General features: G+C 46.0%; 1 protein-coding gene across 3 annotated transcripts in view; it reads right to left on the bottom strand.

Moving 5' to 3' along the window:
- The window catches only part of LOC147124049 (protein WWC2-like), a 276,343-nt gene that overhangs the window by 198,966 nt on the left and 57,040 nt on the right, over positions 1-20,337 (bottom strand). The window lies entirely within an intron of this gene.

The raw sequence follows: 20,337 nt of genomic DNA, 5'->3' as shown, positions 1-20,337 counted from the left end.
TTCAACAGGTGCGGAGGAATTTACGTTTTGGCATTACTTTTATGTTAGTGACTTTCCTTTCCTTTTCTCTGAACATTCTTCCCCAAGCTTTCCTCTCACCTGATCATTTTCCCTCCATTTTTCATGTTTCTAACGGTGGTGGAGAGGTGGGTGGGGGTGGGGAGAGGGGGGAGGTGGGGGGGGGGGGGAATTTGATCTATTTATTATTTGTAGCAAAACCATAAAAGCCTTCATTACACATGTTTATGATTTTGCTACCAATCATCTTCTTCTTCTTAGGAACCGAGGATGACTTGCCTCCACACTAAAAATGAGTTCGCAGGTGACTGATTAGTCCAATGCGGGACCTACAGTCTCTGTCACAGGTGGGGCAGACGGTGGTTGAAGGGGCGGGCGGGTGGGGTTCTTGGGTTGACGTGCGCTCCTTGCGCTGCCTGCGCTTGGCTTCCACTTGCTCCTGGCGAAGAGACTCGAGTTGTTCGGCGCCTTCCCGGATGCTTCTCCTCCACTTTGTGCGGTCTTGGGCCAGGGATTCCCAGGTGTCGGTGGGGATGTTACACTTTTTCAAGGAGGCTTTGAGGGGGTCCTTGAAGCGTTTCCTCTGCCCACCTGGGGCTCTCTCAATAGCAAACAGAAGAAATCACCCGCCCACATGTGTAAGGCTGCGCACTTCTATAAGTGAACACCCCTATAAGAGTATGGCAGTTATGGTAAAACACTGACAACCCAGAGGTCATGAGTTTAAATCCTCCCGTGGCAAGCTGTGAATTTGCATTGAATAAGTCCAGTAATTAATGGGCTGGCACCAGGAACAAATGACCTTGAATGATGTGGGTTTGTTGTAAAAACCCAACTGCTTTATTAATGTCCTCCAACAAAGGGAAACTGACATTCTTACCTGGTCTGGCCTACACTTGACTCTAATCTGACACGATGTGGTCAACTCCTAACGCCCTCCAAAGTGGCCTAGCAAGCTAATCAGCTGCATAAACAATCACTGTCACAAAACAATTGCAGTCAAAAAGATGGCCCATCTCCTTCTGAGGATACTAGAGATGGGCATTAAATGGGATCCTGTTAGTGTTGCCCCCATCCTGAGAATAAACAAAGGTAGCATTCATTCAGCTAAGAGTGACCCTAGCTTCAGCGAACAAACGAACATACGAATTAGGAGCAGGAGTAGGCCAGTCGGCCCCTCGAGCCTGCTCCGCCATTCAATAAGATCATGGCTGATCCGATTACTCCACATTCCTGCCTACACCCGATAACCTTTCACCCCCTTTGCTTATCAAGAATCTATCTATCTCTGCCTTAAAAATATTCAAAGACTCTGCTTCCACCACCCTCTCAGGAAGAGAGTTCCAAAGACTCACGACCCTCTGTGAGAAAAAATTTCTTCTCATCTCTGTCTTAAATGGGCGACCCCTTATTTTTAAACAGTGACCCCTAGCGAATTGCCTCTTATCGCCTATTGCAAGGATAGTTCAATACTGTTCAGGCTATCACTGGTATATCACTGCACTGATTATAATTATTGCTCTAGCAAACATATTTTATGGGTGCAATTATAGCTGGAGAGCTGATCACAGCACGTTGTAGAATGAAGGTTCCCGCTCTATAAATATTGTTTGAACTTTATTCACTATAACAAGCAATAAACTGCCAAACTGGTATCCCATTAACCACAAATTCATACAAAGCATTATTTCACTATACATCATCTGCAAAATAATTTTCTAAAAAATTCTTATTCTATATATTACAGAACCATAGAATTTTCTCGATTTATACGCTTTCAGTATGTTTCTGGTTACTGTACAGAATTCCTGCTGCACTCCTTAAGAGGATTTACTGAAAGGGTGACACTCAGGGTCACTGACACGGGGAAAGGATCACGCTCAGGGTCATTGACACGGGGAAAGGGTCACGCTCAGGGTCACTGACATGGGGAAAGGGTCACGCTCAGGGTCATTGACACGGGGAAAGGGTCACGCTCAGGGTCACTGACATGGGGAAAGGGTCACGCTCAGGGTCACTGACACGGGGAAATGGTCATGCTCAGAGTCACTGACACGGGGAAAGGGTCACGTTCAGGGTCATTGACACAGGGAAGGGTCACGCTCCGGGTCATTGACACGGGGAAAGGGTCACGCTCAGGGTCACTGACATGGGGAAAAGGTCACGCTCAGGGTCACTGACACGGGAAAGGGTCACGCTCAGGGTCATTGACACGGGGAAAGGGTCACGCTCAGGGTCACTGACATGGGGAAAGGGTCAGGGTCACTGACACAGGGAAAGGGTCACGTTCAGGGTCACTGACATGGGGAAAGGGTCACGCTCAGGGTCACTGACATGGGGAAAGGGTCACGCTCAGGGTCACTGACATGGGGAAAGGGTCACGCTGAGGGTCACTGACACGGGGAAAGGGTCACGCTGAGGGTCACTGACACGGGGAAAGGGTCACGTTCAGGGTCACTGACACGGGGAAAGGGTTACGCTCAGGGTCACTGACACGGGGAAAAGCAGTGTTGATGCTGCCAGAGGCGTTATTAATCGCCTCCGATTTGCTGAGGCTTCTCTGAGGGCATCAGTACTGTTGGAGGTTACTGGATGTTACTGGGAACCATTTTCTTTCTGCGACTCAGCCTGCCTGTAAATAGCAGCAGCACATATCTTGCATCGCTAGCCTGAACTGACGATCTCTGACTATGAGAAAGGCCTATGGCCAGAAAATTGAAGTTGTGTTCATGATTTTAAACAACTATACATGCTCAATCTATCGCATCTACAATTGTATCTCAGTTGCCATTAGTGTTGTAGAATCCACACTGCAACGTGAACAGAAGAGTCCAGAACAGCTTCAAACGGTAGCAGCTCTTCAACATAACTAGTGATGTCAAATTGGGATGGAAATGGCCAGCACACCCTGGCAATCATCCAACGCACTGCGCCGCACAGCAAAGGCCAGCACTGCAATTCCTTACAACCTTGAGGCCCTGATCTGAGCAATGAACAATCGTGAGCAGGACAGTCGCCAGCCCACAAGAAAGGAGGAAGATTAGGTGGCTCCAGAGTGACACTAGCACAGGCTTAAGAATAGGTCATCCGCCTGCTCCCTCGAGTATGTAAACCCATCATTGTGATTGCATAATCTGGCCACCGGATTCCCACAATTGCTAAAAATGCTTCCTGAAAATGTTTTTCGCCTGCCAATTTTTTCTCACCAACTGAAATGTCTACTGTCCAAAATAAGGATTTGAACAAAATAAATCATTCACCAAATGACATATTTCACAATAACATGATTACATTTCTGCATAAGCCTTGGCTCGCACTTGATATTTTTGCCCACTGCTGTTGGCACGGAGCTGAATTTGGGTTGTGCTGTCTGAGGATGTGCCTGTACCTAATTTCCCAGGATCTACCAGTAGCATTCAGTCAGCTGTACTGATGGAATATTGCTCTATAGCTTCTCTGTTCTTCATGTATAAAAGGGGGAAATTTCAACCTTTGTTGAGTTAAAGATTCTATTTAGTTTTTCTTTAAACAGAGAGGCTGTGTCGGTATGTCTGTACGAGTGAGAGAGAGCGTGAGAAAAATTACTTCTGATTACATACCTGTTGTAGCGTTTGTTTAATGTTCTTTAAATTTCGGAAAATGTAATAAGCTGAGGGGGAGAAAGACTGGGGTCAGAGAAAGGGAGGGCGAAGGAGTGTCTTTCTTCATGCTAGTTCAATTTTCTGAAAAATCGTCTCATCGCCTATGTGAACAGCATCTGTTGCCAGCGTGTTGGAAGGACCATGCTACCTAACAGCATTGTGGGAGTATCTTCACCATATGGACTGCAGAGGTTCAAGAAGATGGCCCACCACCACCTTCTCAAGGGGAACCAAGGATGGGCAACAAATGCAGGGCTTGACGCCCATGCCCCGAGAATATTTGCGTACCGTCTATCTTGATGTTCTAGACATCTAAATCCAAGGTTGTGTACCAGCCTTATTAACTATTTAATCCAGGGGCTCATGTGAGGAGCTTTGGCAAAAATACCCTCTCGAGTATTCAATGACAGGCCACGTTGGCTCGAGCCCTCCCTCCCTCCCTGCAGCTGCTTCCTCTTTTTTGTCACATATCGACGACACAGCTTGATCCCAGATCTTGCACATGGGCTGCAGGAAGCCCTTTCTTTGCATCCCTAGGAGTTCTAAACCACAAGGGAGAACTGTTTGGACATGCTTTATAGGTCACAACCTGAATTAGAAATTCATTATCACGGAAGAAAGACAGGAAAGACCTTTGTGCCATTTGCCTCTTTTCAGTGAGATACTGCCAGGACTCCCAGATTCCAGTATAAATGAACAATTAGGACAGGTGCCCCATGCTTTTTCCAATCGATACCATTGATGTCCCCTCGAGCCATGCAATACCATAATATTGTACCTGAAGGCGCCCACCACCTTATCTCACTGGTTAATCTATTATTCAGGATGGTGAGCTGAACGCACTAAATCCCCAGGTAAGTCTGCAAGCAATACAATGTCATCTGTGATAGGCATTATTGCCATATTTCCAGAAATAACTGGAACAGATGCTCCAAGGCTGTCCCTTATGGTGCCATCCAACACATAATCGATGAAGACAGTGAATAGGATGGGTGACAGTGGATAACTTTGTCTCACTCCTCTTTCGAAAAAAAAAACAGGTTTAGTGAGTGAGTCCCTCTTTCCCATATTCAAAGACTTTGGCTGATCTGGCACAGTAAGTGTTGGGTGAGCTGGAATACACATTGATGTAATAAAACTCACTACGCATTTGGTTTGAGCATAAAGCAAGGCTTTAATCAACTTGTTTCAGAACATGGAGGTCTAGTTGTACTTCACTAGTTCCGTGTCTTACAAAATGTCCCTGGCAAGCTGGGCCCACGCCCGAGTATTTATACTCCTTGGATGGCGCCACCAGCTGGCCGTCCAGCGTTATTTCACGAGTAGTTTCTTGATGAATGATGAGATTTATAACACACATCCTGGACAAAATCCAAGATTTGGTCATGTGCTCCTATAGTTTCCATCTTTTGCCTTGTAGGGCCGCATGAAGCAGCAGGTCGAAAGCCATACAAAAATAAAGGAAAGCAATGAATGCTTTATGACCTCCTGTGGATCTCCTATGAAGCCACAGCCTGTCTTGCACCTTCCTCGCAAGGAATTTGTGGATGTTGGATGAGGACGAGACTTATCTGCAAAAAACACTCCCTCCTCTGATCCCCGCCCTCGAGATCAATTAACATACTGACAGCACATGAAGAACGGCCACTTTGACATGGCACTGAAGGACATCCAGCAGCCATGAACCCAAGAAGTTGATGTCTTCAGGAGGGTAGGAAGAAAGGGGAGAAGATTGCTGAGAAAAAGAGAAGCAAAATCTACACAATGAGCGCAGAGGGAAAATGGTGGGGTTTATTCAGCTTTGCTCACTTTACTGAAAGAGTCAGTTGTTTACCTCAGTTAAGCCGGCCTTGCTTCACAGCACTGTGCTGTATTTACAGTGTTTTGCAAAAATGTTGGTGCTCACCCAACACTTGCTGTGCCAGATCAGCCAGAGTCTTTGAATAGCAGCTACATTGCTCAACTACTTTCAACATACCAGCTGTCCAGAACGAAGGAATGCTGTACCATCAGCACCATTTGCGTCACTATAATTGTGTCAAATGTCACAACACCAACTGCCTATGGGGATGTTACTATCAGGCGGATTTCAAAGAACAAAATAATCCCCAGATTCCTCTTCTACATCACATTGTACATTCAGACATGGAAACAAGTCATCATTTTAGGGAGGGGAACAAGAAATGATATTAAAGCCTTTCCTGTACATTTAATTGTCATACACAATAATTTAAACCTTGGAGAAATAGGTTAAGGCTCTCATTATCCTTATTTTCAACTAGTCAATCAATGCTGAATTGAAATCGATACACTTCTTAATGTAATTATCTGTTGCTGATGTCCTTGCATCCAGATTGGTCCTCATCTTCTTACTTTGACATCAACTCTGGTAAAATCAGCAGGGATGAAGCCATGTTAAAATAAGCGCCATAAGACTCTGTAGGGTATGCACGAAATTTCAATTAAATTCACCCCCCCCCCCAACTCCCACATAAGCATAATTTTTTTTTAAATGATTTACAAAATACTTGAAGGGAGAAGTTCAAACTCTTCCCAGCATGAAAGCAGCCTGCTGGAGGCCAACATCTCTGGTCTCTAATTAGAACGAACCCGCTGAGATGCCGTGCCTGCATCAAGCCCGTTGTCAAGCAGTACTTGTTATGTCGAGCAAAGACTGGCATCCTTTCTGGTGCTGGGTGCAAGTCTGGTGCTGGTGATGTGATGAAAAGCCTATTGTACTGGCCAGGGGCTCCAGTCAGGGAGAGTCACTCCGGGCAGGTGCCACCTTTTGCCTGGCAGCCAGTTACAAAGCAACCTTGGCATAGATCTGCTCACATCGCCACAGGGTATTGTGAATTAGCTTGGAGAAGGTTGGGGGAGCGGGGGGGGGGTGGGTAAGGTGGTTAGAGATGGGCAAGTGGGTGAAAATTAACAGTATCTTCACAAGAAATTAATGCTACATCTATACAAACATACGGCCCCGATATTTGCAGGGAGTCGGGCAGGGTGTGGGGGAGGCCGGAACTGGGCGAAGAGGTCCTGCCATTAAGATCATTATCACTTTTTTGTTCCATTTCCTACCTGGCAGCCGGCCAAACTGACAGCCTGGCCGGCAGCCAGGAGGGAAAAACCAGCGGCAGGAGGCTGCCGCCGGGGTTCCTTGGGGACAGTTCCCTGCAATCGGGAGGGGGGGATGTCGGTGATCGGGCTGGTGGGGGCAGAGGGGGGGTTCCCGACCCCTGGGAAGCAGCAGCAGTGAATTTAAAGTCAGGCTCCCAATTGCACTGTGGTAGCCCGAGTTAAATACGTTAATGAGGTGTCCCGTCTCCCCACGGCAGGACACTCGGATGCCCCAATATCCGCCGCCATAAAAAAGATGGCGGCCACGTGCACGGCATGTTGGGGACGCCTTCCCCATATTTAAGTCTTTAATTCCCCCCCCCACCCGACCCTCTCACACCCATTGTGGAGGGTTTAATATCGACGCCTACATCTCCTCTGTTAATCTTTAAAATCGTACCATTTATTTGTCAGGTATTGGGGTTCACAAAATGGCGATGGCGAATTTCCAAATGGCGATGACACATTCAAAAGTACATCATTGGCTGTAAAGTGCTTTGGGACGTCCTGTGCAATGTTCCCTCTAAAATTTCGCATTGTGCGCAGCCAGTTTTTTCAATGTGTAGTACCTTTAAATTAGGCGGCAGCGCACGCATGGTATTTGAGAGCTTGTGAACAATGCCCCCTTTAAGCTGCACGGCCAGGGGTCCCGGGCAGCCGGCTTGCCGCCTTTTAAATAGAAAATCCGTGCACGCACGGTATTCTGAATGGGCTGCACGGCCCGTTAAAGGGGCCATGCGGCCCCACCAAAACATCACAGGGAACATTGCTTGTTAGCGGCCCGTGCGGTATCTTCAAGACTGCTGCGTGCCATGCACACGCACAGCTTAGAGGGAACATTGGGCCTGAGGTCGTGAAAGGCGCTATATAAATGCAAGTCTTTTTTCTTTACGTCCCGCCACTAGTCTATGGAAAAGGAAATCAGGCTGGGGTGTAAAATGAGCTGCTGATTTGCTAACGTCCATTTTGTGCTACTGTCCAGAATCATAGAATCGTCACCGCACAGTAGGAGGCCATTCAGCCTGTCAAGCTTGTGCCGGCTCTCTGCAAGAGCTCTTCAGCTAGTCCCAATCCCCCGCCCTTTCCCCGTAGCCCTACAATTTTTTTCCTTCAGGCACTTATCTAATTCCCTTTTGAAAGCCACGATTGAGTCTGCCTCCACCACCCTTTCAGGCAGTGCATTCCAGATCCTAACCACTCGCTGCGTAAAAGTTTTTCCTCATGTCGCCTCTGGTTCTTTTGCCAATCACCTTAAATCTGTCTCCTCTGGTTACCGACCCTTCTGCCAATGGGAACAGTTTCTCTCTATCTACTCTGTTTAGACCCCTCATGATTTTGAACACCTCTATCAAATCTCCTCTCAATCTTCACTGCTCTAAGGAGAACAACCCCAGTTTCTCCAGTCTATCCACGTAACTGAAGTCCCTCATCCCTGGAACCACTCTTGTAAATCTTTTCTGCACCATCTCTGAAGCCTTCACATCCTTCCTAATCTCACCCCCTTTGTGTCTTTACAGCCTATGTTCAGTACCACATCTACAAAATTAATCTGAGACTGAAGTACTGATCTACATTTAAATAGGCATTTCTTAATTGGGCATCAACTCTACTGGATGTGTTTGAAAACCTTTTCAGTGGTGTTGGTATACCTGTAAATTCATGCCGCTCACAATATTGAGTGCGTCGCTTAAAAAAACCCATTCTTTTAATAGTGTGCAAAAAAATTAGCATGGTCACAGGCCTGCTGCAGCGCAAACAGTCGCCGGCATTCTACTTGGCAACATCAGAACAGGAGCTTTCACAGCAGGCTCTTTCTGACTATGCATGCCCACTGAAAGGGTGACAATGTCCCATTAAGAGCCTTCAAACCTTATTGTGACAAAAGAGAAAGAAAATATTTCTCACTCCGCTCTCGTTATCGCACCAGATGAACAGCAGCTCCCCGCACAATTTCACGTACAATAGGGCTGCAGGCGCTCCTTCACTAAATAGTAATGCACAAACTTCACTAACAGAATCCACAGTCATTAATTTAAAGAACAAACTTGAAAGCAAAACCAAAAAAAAAACAAGCTATCTCTAGGGGAATTTCAAGTGGCGATTAAAGGAGAACATTCCAAGTCTGCTATCCTATAAGGCTGCTTTACTTTTGGCTAATTTCTCTCCAGTATTTAGCAACTATCTGAAATTTCTCTTGGTTGACCATTGTGATGGAGACCCTTCGTCAGAACAGAGTACTAAAGGGAAGTGGCTAAGCCCTTAGTGTTGACCTGCTTTCTCTATTTTTTGCGAGGCCAGTGTCCGCTGTGGCTCAGTGGGTAGCACCACTTACCTCTAAGTCAGAAAGTTGTGGGTTCAAGTCCTACTTCATGAGACTTCAGCACAAAAATCTCGTCTGACTACTCCAGTGCAGTGCAGAGGGAGTGCAGTGCTGTCTATCCGGTGAGACGTTAAACCGAGGCCCCGTCTGCTCTCTCAGGTGGACATAAAAGCTCCCATGGCACTATTTCGAAGAAGAGCAGGTGAGTTATCCCTGGGTGTCCTGGCCAATATTTATCCCTCAACCAGCATTACTAAAAAGACAGATTATCTGGTCATTATCACATTGCTGTTTGTGGGAGCTTGCTGTGCGCAAATTAGCTGCCATGTTTCCTACATTACAACAGTGACCACACTTCAAAAGTACTCCATTGGCTGTAAAGCGCTTTGGGACGTCCTGAGGTTGTGAAAGGCGCTATATACATGCAAGTCTTTCGTTTTTCTTTTAGTGGGGCCCTCCCCAATTCTGCCAGCTTCTCCTGTTTAAATTTTAGTTCTGATGAAGGGTCCACATCTGAAGCATTAACTTGTCTGTTCTCTCCAGAGATACTGCCTGAAATGCTATGTGTTTCCAGCATTTCCTGTTTCTGTTTCAGATTCCCAGCATTTGCGGGGTTGGGGGGGGGGGATTTGGCTTTAAGAAGTTTCTCTCTAAAACTCATAAAAGTTCTGTTTTCTGGCTCAGAACCAAATGTTCCACAAGTGGATTGTCCTGGATTTTCTGGGAAGGAGCAGTGTCCGTTTTGCGCGAGCCTCTGGTGGGGTGTCAGAAGTGAAAGTGCACGGTTTCCATTTTTAACTAGTAACCATTTAGCAATCTTGGCGCAGAATTTCGCGTGACAGAAGCAAGTGCTGTGAATTTGGGCCTGGAGGTTAGTGTGACCCGCACAAGTTGAACTTTAATGGTCAGAAAATCATGCAGGCGCGCTGACCTCCATGCCTGAATCCCCAATATGTACTCCTGCCATGCGAGGCCCTGCACTGGAAGTGCTGATGTACTTAACACATCCGTATCAAACTCCTCACTCCACTATTTTAACAGAGGCAATAAACTGTTTCTTTTAAATGGGTTAATGCCTCCATTTAAATTAGCAGATAGAGGAATTTGACTCAAGCGTATTTACAGTTCTTACAACAAACATTACTCGCTGTGATATCCAAGCTATAATTATTTAATTCTTCAACCTGATCATTCACTCTTTAAAGAAAGACCTGCATTTATATAGCGCTTTTTACAACCTCAGGACATTCTAAATTGCTTTACAGCCAGTCAAGTACTTTTGAACTGTAGTCACTGTTGTGATGTAGGAAATGCGGCAGCCAAATTGCACACAGCAAGCTCCCACAATCAGCAATGAGATAACGACCAGATAATCTGGTTTAGTGATGTTGGTTGAGGGATAAATATTGGCCAGCACACCAGGGAGAACTCCCCTGCTCTTCTTCGAAATAGTGCAATGGGATCTTTTATGGCCACCTGAGAGAGCAGCCGGGGCCTCAGTTTTATGTTTCAACCGAAAGACGGCACCTCCAACAGTGCGGCACTCCCTCAATGCAATAAAGCTGTTGCATTTGTATATTTATTACGACCATCAGCCCTGAGTCCATTTCAGCCAATTGCCTCAGTTTCCGCTGAGTTTCTACCTTTTTATCCTCCTCGGAGATGCAACAGGCTGATCTACAATCTCCGTAAATACCATCAGCCGCAGACTACGACTGAGTGATTTCACTGGGCAAAAACAGAAAAGGTCAGCCTGAGATGTGTTTGTTTAATAGTTTTAATCAAAGTTTCTCCACTTCTTTCCTGACTCATACGAGAGCGCAACTCCATAGGATCTCTGGTACCTCAGCCATAATGGCAAATTTTCACACGAGTGACTGCAGGCTATTTGACTGCATTGGCAGTCTCGGCATCACAGCCGAGCCCAGTCCTTTCCTCACGCATCCTTCACAAACATGCTCTTTCCAGCAGTGGTCACTGGTCAGGAAGCAGGAGGATGATCTTTCCCCTCCATAGGTCAGAAATTCTACGGCCAATTTTGGCATCCCTATTGTTATTCCAGCAGAGGTATATGCAGCAGATATTATAGGGTAAAATTTGCGAGGCTCACTTCCCAGCGCGGAGACTAACTCGATGGGAGTTCGGATCAGAGAATCTGCCACAGCGGTCATCACGCCTAATTCGGGGCACTCCCGACCTTTCGGAGATTCATCTTAAATCACTTGCAAATTGGCAGCGCTATGAAATGAACATCTGGGAGAATCCAGAACTAGGGGTCACTGTTTAAAAATAAGGGGTCGCCCATTTAAGACAGAGATGAGGAGAAATTTTTTCTCACAGAGGGTCGTGAGTCTTTGGAACTCTCTTCCTCAGAGGGCGGTGGAAGCAGAGTCTTTGGATATTTTTAAGGCAGAGGTGGATAGATTCTTGGTAAGCAAGGGGGTGAAAGGTTATCGGGGGTAGGCGGGAATGTGGAGTAATCGGATCAGCCATGATCTTATTGAATGGCGGAGCAGGCTCAAGGGGCCGAGTGGCCTACTCCTGCTCCTAATTCGTATGTTCATAACAGAATATTGTGCACGGACAATCTGAATTCTGTGCTTCATTTCCCACTATCTGCTGCCATAGCATGAAGATCTACACTTTGATTACTAAATCATAAAATTTATCCCATTATTCTGCTTCCTACAAGCAACAATCCTCCGGCCTCTTTCAGCAAGACTCTCAATTCAGTGACAACTTGCACCAAATTGTGAGCAGTTTTGTTTCGTGTGGAGCCTGCATTAAGACCCTTACAGACAGATAAAGTTTAACAAGGAATCCAGGCTAGATTCAAACAAGAATGCACATCAAGAATGGACATTACATCAGTGGGTTTGCCATCATTCATTTGGGATGCTACTGCCTCAGAACAGTCAAGAAAGATTAGTGAGGCAAGATCCTAACCCCATTCTGAAAGCATGTTGCCCATCATTTACTTGGTTATTCTCATCAAGGTAATCATGAGGTTTTTTCATTATTGTGTGAGTTATTGATATATAATCCAGCGCATCACTGGAGTGATCAGAAGCTGGTTCTTCTGCTCCCTAACCCAGGTCTAATGGAGCCAACTTTCCCACTGCCTTAACCCAGCACAGAGTGTTGAACCTGGGACCTCCCTGACCGGTACACTCAGTACCACATCCGGCAGTGCATTTACTAACCGAGCCATGGGAGGTCCCAACAGCAGCATGTGCACAGCAACCGTGAAAGTCCATCGTTATTTACCCCAAATTCTCAGTCACAAGGATGACATAGCGACCCAGGAAGCGCAGAGCACTCTAACTAAACCGTACAAAACAGCTGAGAACCAGTCGCAGTAACTAAGCGGAAAGAATGTGAGTAATGCAATGAAAGGAATTCTCTTACCACTGGGGCTTCGGTCCTTTAGAAACAGCGTTCAAAACTGAACTGACTGGAATTTGCCAAAACCGGATAGGAACTTCCTTAAATTACTTCCAGCAGCTAGCAGTGAGTATTTACACAGCCTAGAAAACAAATCGATGCCACTTGCAACTGCTTTATTATCGAGATGCATGTCTCACTCTAGAAAAACAAGATGCCAACAATTTTTTTTTTACATGTACAGCAGTATTTTTTTATTCTTTCATGGGATGTGGGCATCGCTGACTAGGCCAGCATTTATTGCCCATCCCTAATTGCCCTTGAGAAGGTGGTGGTGAGCCGCCTTCTTGAACCGCTGCAGTCCGTGTGGTGAATATTCTCCCACAGTGCTGTTAGGGAGGGAGTTCCAGGATTTTGACCCAGCGACGATGATGGATCGGCAATATATTTCAGGATGGTGTGTGATTTGGAGGGGAACTTGGGAGGTGATGGTGTTCTCATGCGCCTGCTGCCCTTGTCCTTCGAGGTGGAAGAGGTCGCGGGTTTGGGAGGTGCTGCCGAAGAAGCCTTGGCGAGTTGCTGCAGTGCATCTTGTAGATGGTACTCACTGCAGCCACGGTGCGCCGGTGGTGGAGGGAGTGAATGTTTTAGGTAGTGGATGGGGTGCCAATCAAGCGGGCTGCTTTGTCTTGGACGGTGTCGAGCTTCTTGAGTGTTGTTGGAGCTGCACTCATCCAGGCAAGTGGAGAGTATTCCATCACACTCCTCACTTGTGCCTTGTAGATGGTGGAAAGGCTTTGGGGTTGATGTAAGTGGGACAAATACTCCTGATTGCTAACAAAGCAGTTACTATTCAACCCAATAATGTAAAGCCGTCACTGCGGTTACAAGCTGCTGCTTAACACTGTAGCCGAATGTATGCACAATGGTTGGCACAGTGAGCGAAACAGGAATTTGTGGATGAGGAACAGCGAAAGTTTCTTTTTTTCACCCATTGAATAAGAGTGTTTTTATTTTTCAGACTGAGGCAGGGAAAATTACTGACCCGCAGGTTTTTCTTACTTCATGGTATATCGCTGCAGGAAATGTAACTCCCCGACCCAACCCCCCACCCACAAAAACAACTATTGTGGGTGTGAGTGGAGTGGCAGCTTGAATTTCTTTTGACCTCAATCATAGAATGACATGAACTGTTATCACTGTCAAAATACACACAATTTGGGATGGAAATAATTTTCATGATCTTCTAAAATTAAACATTACAAACTATCATTAGGTACCAGGCCCACAATATATCTTTTGATGAATGGTATTTAAAAAAAAAAGTGTTAATTTTTTGGGGTAACTTGACATTTTTCTTTCAGCTTTCCGATCTGGTACCTAAGAAATGACCATTTTCATATTTTAGGGTTTGAAAAATGTGGTTTATTTTTGAGATACCCCAAAAGAAAATCCAGTCGTCGTTGTACGTGTCTTCACACTGTTCCCTTTGGGGAACTGTATGAAGTGGTGGAAGGATTTCTGGCCGCGATTAACGCTCCTTCCGTGACCGTAACCACCTTCGTACCAGCCATTAGGGTGGTTAGTCCTATGGCGGGAGGGTTTTACGGGCTCCCACAACCCATACGAGGGGGGGGGGGGCCACCCACACCCACGGACGCAAGTATCCTGCTGGATGTCAACCCAGAATTTAGAGCCGGAGCTCCGACTCCACTTGCCGGGACTGTCTGGAGCGGGGTTCGAAACCCTACGCCTTCTGGCCCAGCGGCGGGGATGCTACCGCTATGCCAAAGGCCCACTCCAGAAAATCCAGTGAACTACATTATTAAATCTAGTTAGATGGCTAGCTGGGTAATTGCACCACAAGGGCTATTTTTTAATAATTATTCTCAGGATGTGGGCGTATTGGTTTGTATGTGGGTTCAATGATGAGACATTCATGAAAGAGAATGTCTTTTAATCTAAAGTCTGTTCAACTCTGTTAACAGCATTACAGGAGACACCATGTTAGAGAGCCATCTAAAATGAAACTAAAACTAAACTGCTTGTCTCTCACATGCCCTCTGCTGGTCAGGCATAAATAATCAATCAGGCAAATATGCTGGTAAGGCATAAATAATCAAACAGGCAAATACCATCACTATTTGCTGATATCATTACAGTGGGCGTGACCGGCAAGACCGCATTTACTGCCCATCGCTAGTTGCCCACAGAAGGTGGTGGATGGCCTTCCCCTTGAACTACTGCAGTCCTTGTGATCCCACAATGGTGTTAGGTAGGACAAACCAGATAACGACCGAGTGACAAAGAAGGAATGGTGATGTATGGCTAAGCCAGGATGAAGTGACTTGGAGGGAAAGTTGGACGTGATGGTGTTCCCAACGCATTGCTGCGCTTGTCCTTCTTGGCGGTGAAGGTCGCAGGGTGGGCAGGTAACGTCGAACTGACCTTGCTGAGTCACTGTCGTGCATCCTGTAGATCAGACGTCGTGCAGCCACGGTGCACCGGTGATGGAGGTGGTGAATATTGAGTCCAGTGGCAGGATCTGCTTTAGATGGTATGTTGAGTGTAGTGTTCCATCCTTGTAGATGGCGAGCCACTCGTTGCAGAGTACCCGATCGCTGCACTGCTCTTGTAGCCACAAATTTGATACAGCTGGTCCAGTTAAGTTTCTAGGCAATGGTGATCCCTCCCCACCCTCCACCCCACCCAAAAATGTTGATGGTGGGGGACTCAGCAATGGTGCAGCTATTAAAGGGCAAGAGGAGAAAGCGGGGCTTTCTCTTGTTTGAGATGGTCATTATTTAGCACTTAAACATTATCCAGTTCCTGCTGTTGGTTGACATGGGCTGCTTTATTACTGGAGGAGATGTGAATGGAGATCAACACTGTAGAATTGTCAGCAAACAGCCCCTCTCCTAACCTTATGATGGAGGGAAGTTTGGGCCAAGGACAGTTCCCTGAGGCATTCCTGCAGCACTGTCCTGGGGCTGCAATGATTCGTCTCCAACAACCACAACCATGTGCCAGGTTTGACCCCCATTTGACATCAGTTTTGCTAAGAAACATAGAAGATAGGAGCAGGAGTAGGCCATTCGGCCCCTCGAGCCTGCTCCGCCATTCAATGAGATCATGGCTGATCATCCAAATTCAGTACCCCATTCCTGCCTTCTCTCCATACCCCTTGATCCCTTTAGCCTTAAGAAATATATCCAACTCCTTTTTTAATATATTTAATGAATTGGCCTCTACTGCCTTCTGTGGTAGAGAATTCCACAGGTTCACCACTCTCTGGGTGAAGAAATTCCTCCTCATTTCTGTCCTAAATGGCCTACTCTTTATCCTTAGACTGTGACCCCTGGTTCTGGACTCCCCGACCATCGGGAACATCCTTGCTGCATCTAGTCTGTCTAGTCCTATTAGAATTTTATAAGTTTCAATGAGATCCCCTCTCATTCTTCTAAACTCCAGCGAGTACAAGCCCAATCGACCCAATCTCTCCTCATACGTCATTCCTGCCATCCCAGGTATCAGTCTGGTGAATCTTCACTGCACTCTCTCCATGGCAAGAACATCCTTCCTCAGATAAGGCGACCAAAACTGCACACAATACTCAAGATGTGGTCTCACCAAGGCCCTGTACAACTGCAGCAAGACATCCTTGTTCCTGTACTCGAACCCTCTCGCTACGAAGGCCAACATACCATTTGCCTTCTTAACCACCTGCTGCACCTGCATGCTTACCTTCAGCGACTGGTGCACAAGGACACCCAGGTCTCTTTGCACTTCCCCTTCTCCCAATCTATTGCCATTCAGATAATAATCTACCTTCTTGTTTTTGACACCAAAGTGGATAACCTCGCATTTATCCACGTTATATTGCATCTGCCATGCTTCTGCCCAATCACCCAACCTGTCCAAATCATACTAAGACTCCCATGTCTGTCACAATCAGGTGTTTACCTTTACTGACCACAACTAGTCATAGAGTATAGTAATGAAACTCCCTTGTTATATTATCTGATCACTTTAAACTCGCACGGTGTCACCATGCGCACTTCTCTAATCATCCAAAAGGTGGACTGATTAACACTTGAGCAGGACGACACTAGATACGAATCATTAAACTGCTGTCGGAACTTCGCCAGACTCCACCCCTGCCTCAGCTCATCTGCTGCTGAAACCCTCATTCATGCCTTCGTTACCTCTAGACTTGACTATTCCAACGCACTCCTGACCAGCTTCCCATGTTCTACCCTCTGTAAATTTGAGGTAATCAAAAACTCTGCTGCCCGTGTCCTAACTCGCATTAAGTCCCATTCACCCATCATCCCTGTGCTTGCTGACCTACATTGGCTCCCGGGTAAGCAACGCCTCGATTTTAAAATTCTCAAACTTGTTTTCCTTGTTATCCTCCATGGCCTCACCCCTCCCTATCTCTGTAATCTCCTACAGCCCCCTCTGAGATATCTGCGCTCCTCTAATTCTGGCCTCTTAAGCATCCCCGATTTCAACTGCTCAACAATTGATGGCCGTGCCTTCAGCTGCCAAGGCCCTAAGCTCTGAAATTCCCTCCCTAAACCTCTCTGCCTTTCTTTCCTATTTTAAGATGCTCCTTAAAACCTACCTCTTTGACCAAGCTTTTAGTCATCTGCCCTAATATCTCCTTTTGTGGCGCGGTGTCAAATTTTGTTTGATAACGCTCCTGTGAAGTGCCTTGGGATGTTTTACTATGCTAAAGGCGCTATATAAATACAAGTTGTTGTTGCAGTAGTTTACAGTCAGTAAGTGAATATACAGAGTAACAGTTAGAACAAATCTCATCTTTAGCTTAATTTCAGTCCACCTTTGTAATAAGGAAAATAATAAAACACACTACACTGTCCATAGTCGTGGGCTAAGTAACACCTGCTTTTGGTCAGCCCTTTAATGGAGTCAGATAAGACTTGCTTTGGCCCTGGTCAGCTGTCTTCTGACGGTCAACTGGCCTTTATGTGCCTCTCTCGGCAGATCTTCCCAACTGATCTGGAGCATGTGTTCCCCGTTCTTTTATTTCTCCTCTGGACTGGAAGTTGACAGCTTAACCTCCGACCCTCTTCCTGCCCAGAGATTGGCCTGCAGGGCTGCCAATTAAATTGGCAAGGGCACTCCTGGGTAAAGACATTTAGCAACTAACTCCTGCTGTTTTCAAAATGAATGGGGATTGAGGTAATAAAACTCACTACACACTTGGTTTGAGCATAAAGCAAGGCTTTAATCAACTTGTTTCAGAACATGGAGGTCTAGTTGTACTTCACTAGTACCATGTCTTACAAAATGTCCCTGGAAAGCTGGGGCCGACGCCCGAGTATTTATACTCCTTGGACAGCGCCACCAGCTGGCCGTCCAGCGTTATTTCACGAGTAGTTTCTTGATGAATGATGAGATTTATAACAGGGATAACACAACATGATGAGCTTGGATGGTTCATAGGAAAGACATAAGGACCCTCATTGTTCAATCATAAGGCTGCATTCCACTGACCTGTTTGGCTTGGCATGACTATACATCTTGCCATACCCCCTTTCCCCTACCCACCCCCTCTACTCCCAACCCCCCAGCTCCCCCCCAACTCCCAGTTCTGACTGCAAGGTAGATTTTAAACCATTGTGAGCCCACTTTAACTTAAAGATAACATCAATATAAATCATACCCATATCTTCCTTAGTAAAATGGTGAAACACCCTGGACTGCAACATCGGAAAGTATTTCATAATTCTATTTTTGTTTAGTGTTGGAGAAGACATGGAACAACCTATTAGAAACACTGGTAGAACCAGAATCCATCAGGGCTTTTAAAAGGGAACTGCATATATATTTGAAAAAGATCCTTTTGAAAGGGGATGGGAAAAGAGATGGGCAAGGGTTAAGTAGATAGCTCTTTCAAATTGCTGGCACACATGTGGTGGGCCAAATGGCTTCTATCTGCACTGCAAAATTCGATGATGCTAAAAGCCAGATGAGGGATGTGGATCATTTTCATCACAAGGGCATCACACAAGTGACACGGTGATCCATCGACTCACGCCACTGCACCACTTGTTTGTACATTTCTACTGCACTCGTTGCATACAAAGAGATGGCTCAAAGTGCTGTGGATTGCAAGTGGCCACTGAGGTGGGGTGGGGGGCGGGGGGAAGAAAGGCAGTCATGAGAGCCCACATGCATGGTCAAAGAGGAGGGTCACAGGAGGTTTTTGAAAGCAGGGAAGGAGATGCCAAAGCAGAGATTCTGAGGGAAGCAGTCCCAGAGGGCAGGGACAAGGTACATAAGAACATAAGAAATAGGAGCGGGAGTAGGCCATTCAGCCCTTCGAGCCTGCCCCACCATTCAATAAGATCATGGCTGACCTTCTACCTCAACTCCACTTTCCTGCACTATCCCCATATCCCTTGATTCCCTTAATATTCAAAAATCTATCGATGTCTGTCTTGAATATACTCAACGACTGAGCCTCCACAACCGTCTAGGCTAGAGAATTCCACAGGTTCACCACCCTCTGAGTGAAGAAATTTCTCCTCCTCTCAGTCCTAAATGGCCGACCCCTTTTTCTGAGGTAGCTGTAGGAGAGGCAGAAGAAGCAGATGAAGAAAATGGATGCAAAATTATTGTTTGATAAAGGTGGCGCCCCTTTGAATGACGAAGCTGACACAAATGTTGCTTGTTTACACGAGGAACAGGTGGAATTTTGGAATTGACAGGGCTGCATCTGCTGCACCACCCTGCAAGTATCTGACAATGTAATTAGATGAGGAGAAAGCTTGAAAGTGACACTCGGGTACTGTACCACGAGCTTGAGGCTGACATCAGATACTGATATCATTCCATTCCTACAGACAGCACTAAGAGTACTTCAAAGCAGGAGAAAGGACCTTGGGTCTTGTGAATACCTAGACTTGCTCCACAGGTCTTATCTATCAGGATGAACAGCTGATTGATGAGCTTTTTCAATGGCCCACGTCTGCTGCTTGACATACTTTCTAACAAGCTGCCTTAAATCAACACACAGTTCCGACAGGTACATATCTATTACCCTGTCAGGCAAAAATCTCTCCTGTGTGTTCCAGAAGAAAGAAAACGGACAAGTAGCATGTGAGGTGACAGGAGAGTTCATAAATCAGTTCTAGCTGTCACAGTTATTACAAGTCTATGGATTTTTAATGAGGGTTAAATAGTTGACCTTATACCAGAACTGTCACAGATGCGTATCAGGACCCAGGTTGCGATCAAGCCAGAAAATCAGGTACAGTACACTTTCGACCACTCCCAACCCCCTGCGCCACTGTGTCACAGTTATATAACCAGACACAACTACCAGACACAAAACATGAGGGTGCAACTCAGACACCAGTCTTCACAGTGTTCAAGACAAATGTACAAACCAAATGGGCTCATCATACTGTCGGGGTCAGAATTTAAAAAATCAACTTCCTTTAATGTAAAAATGAACAAAGTCATGTTACCTTACTCCACAATTTGGCTATGGAACTTTAGAGTAAGCATTTTTCAAATATGATTAATTATCATTTGCAGCATTTTTTTTTTTAAATCTTCCATCCTTCGATCTTCCCTCTTCTCCCTTCTAACTCATGCTGGGCTATGGCTTGATAGCAAAATACTGCGGATGCTGGAAATCCGAAATAACAACAGAAAATGCTGGAAAAGCAGGCCAGGGCAGCATCCATGGAGAGAGAAACGGAGTTAACGTTTCAGGTCGAAGACCCTTCGTCAGAACTGGGCTATGGCTCCATGTGCTAATGGTCATTCTTCAGGTGCGGGTCTGTACAGACTATTCAACCAGAGGAGCATCACAGC

This window comes from Somniosus microcephalus, chromosome 1 (assembly GCF_052327205.1).
Source record: "Somniosus microcephalus isolate GS21.2 chromosome 1, FLI_Smic_1.0, whole genome shotgun sequence".
Taxonomy (NCBI): Eukaryota; Metazoa; Chordata; class Chondrichthyes; order Squaliformes; family Somniosidae; genus Somniosus; species Somniosus microcephalus.
This window is presented reverse-complemented; position numbering and strand designations above follow the sequence as displayed.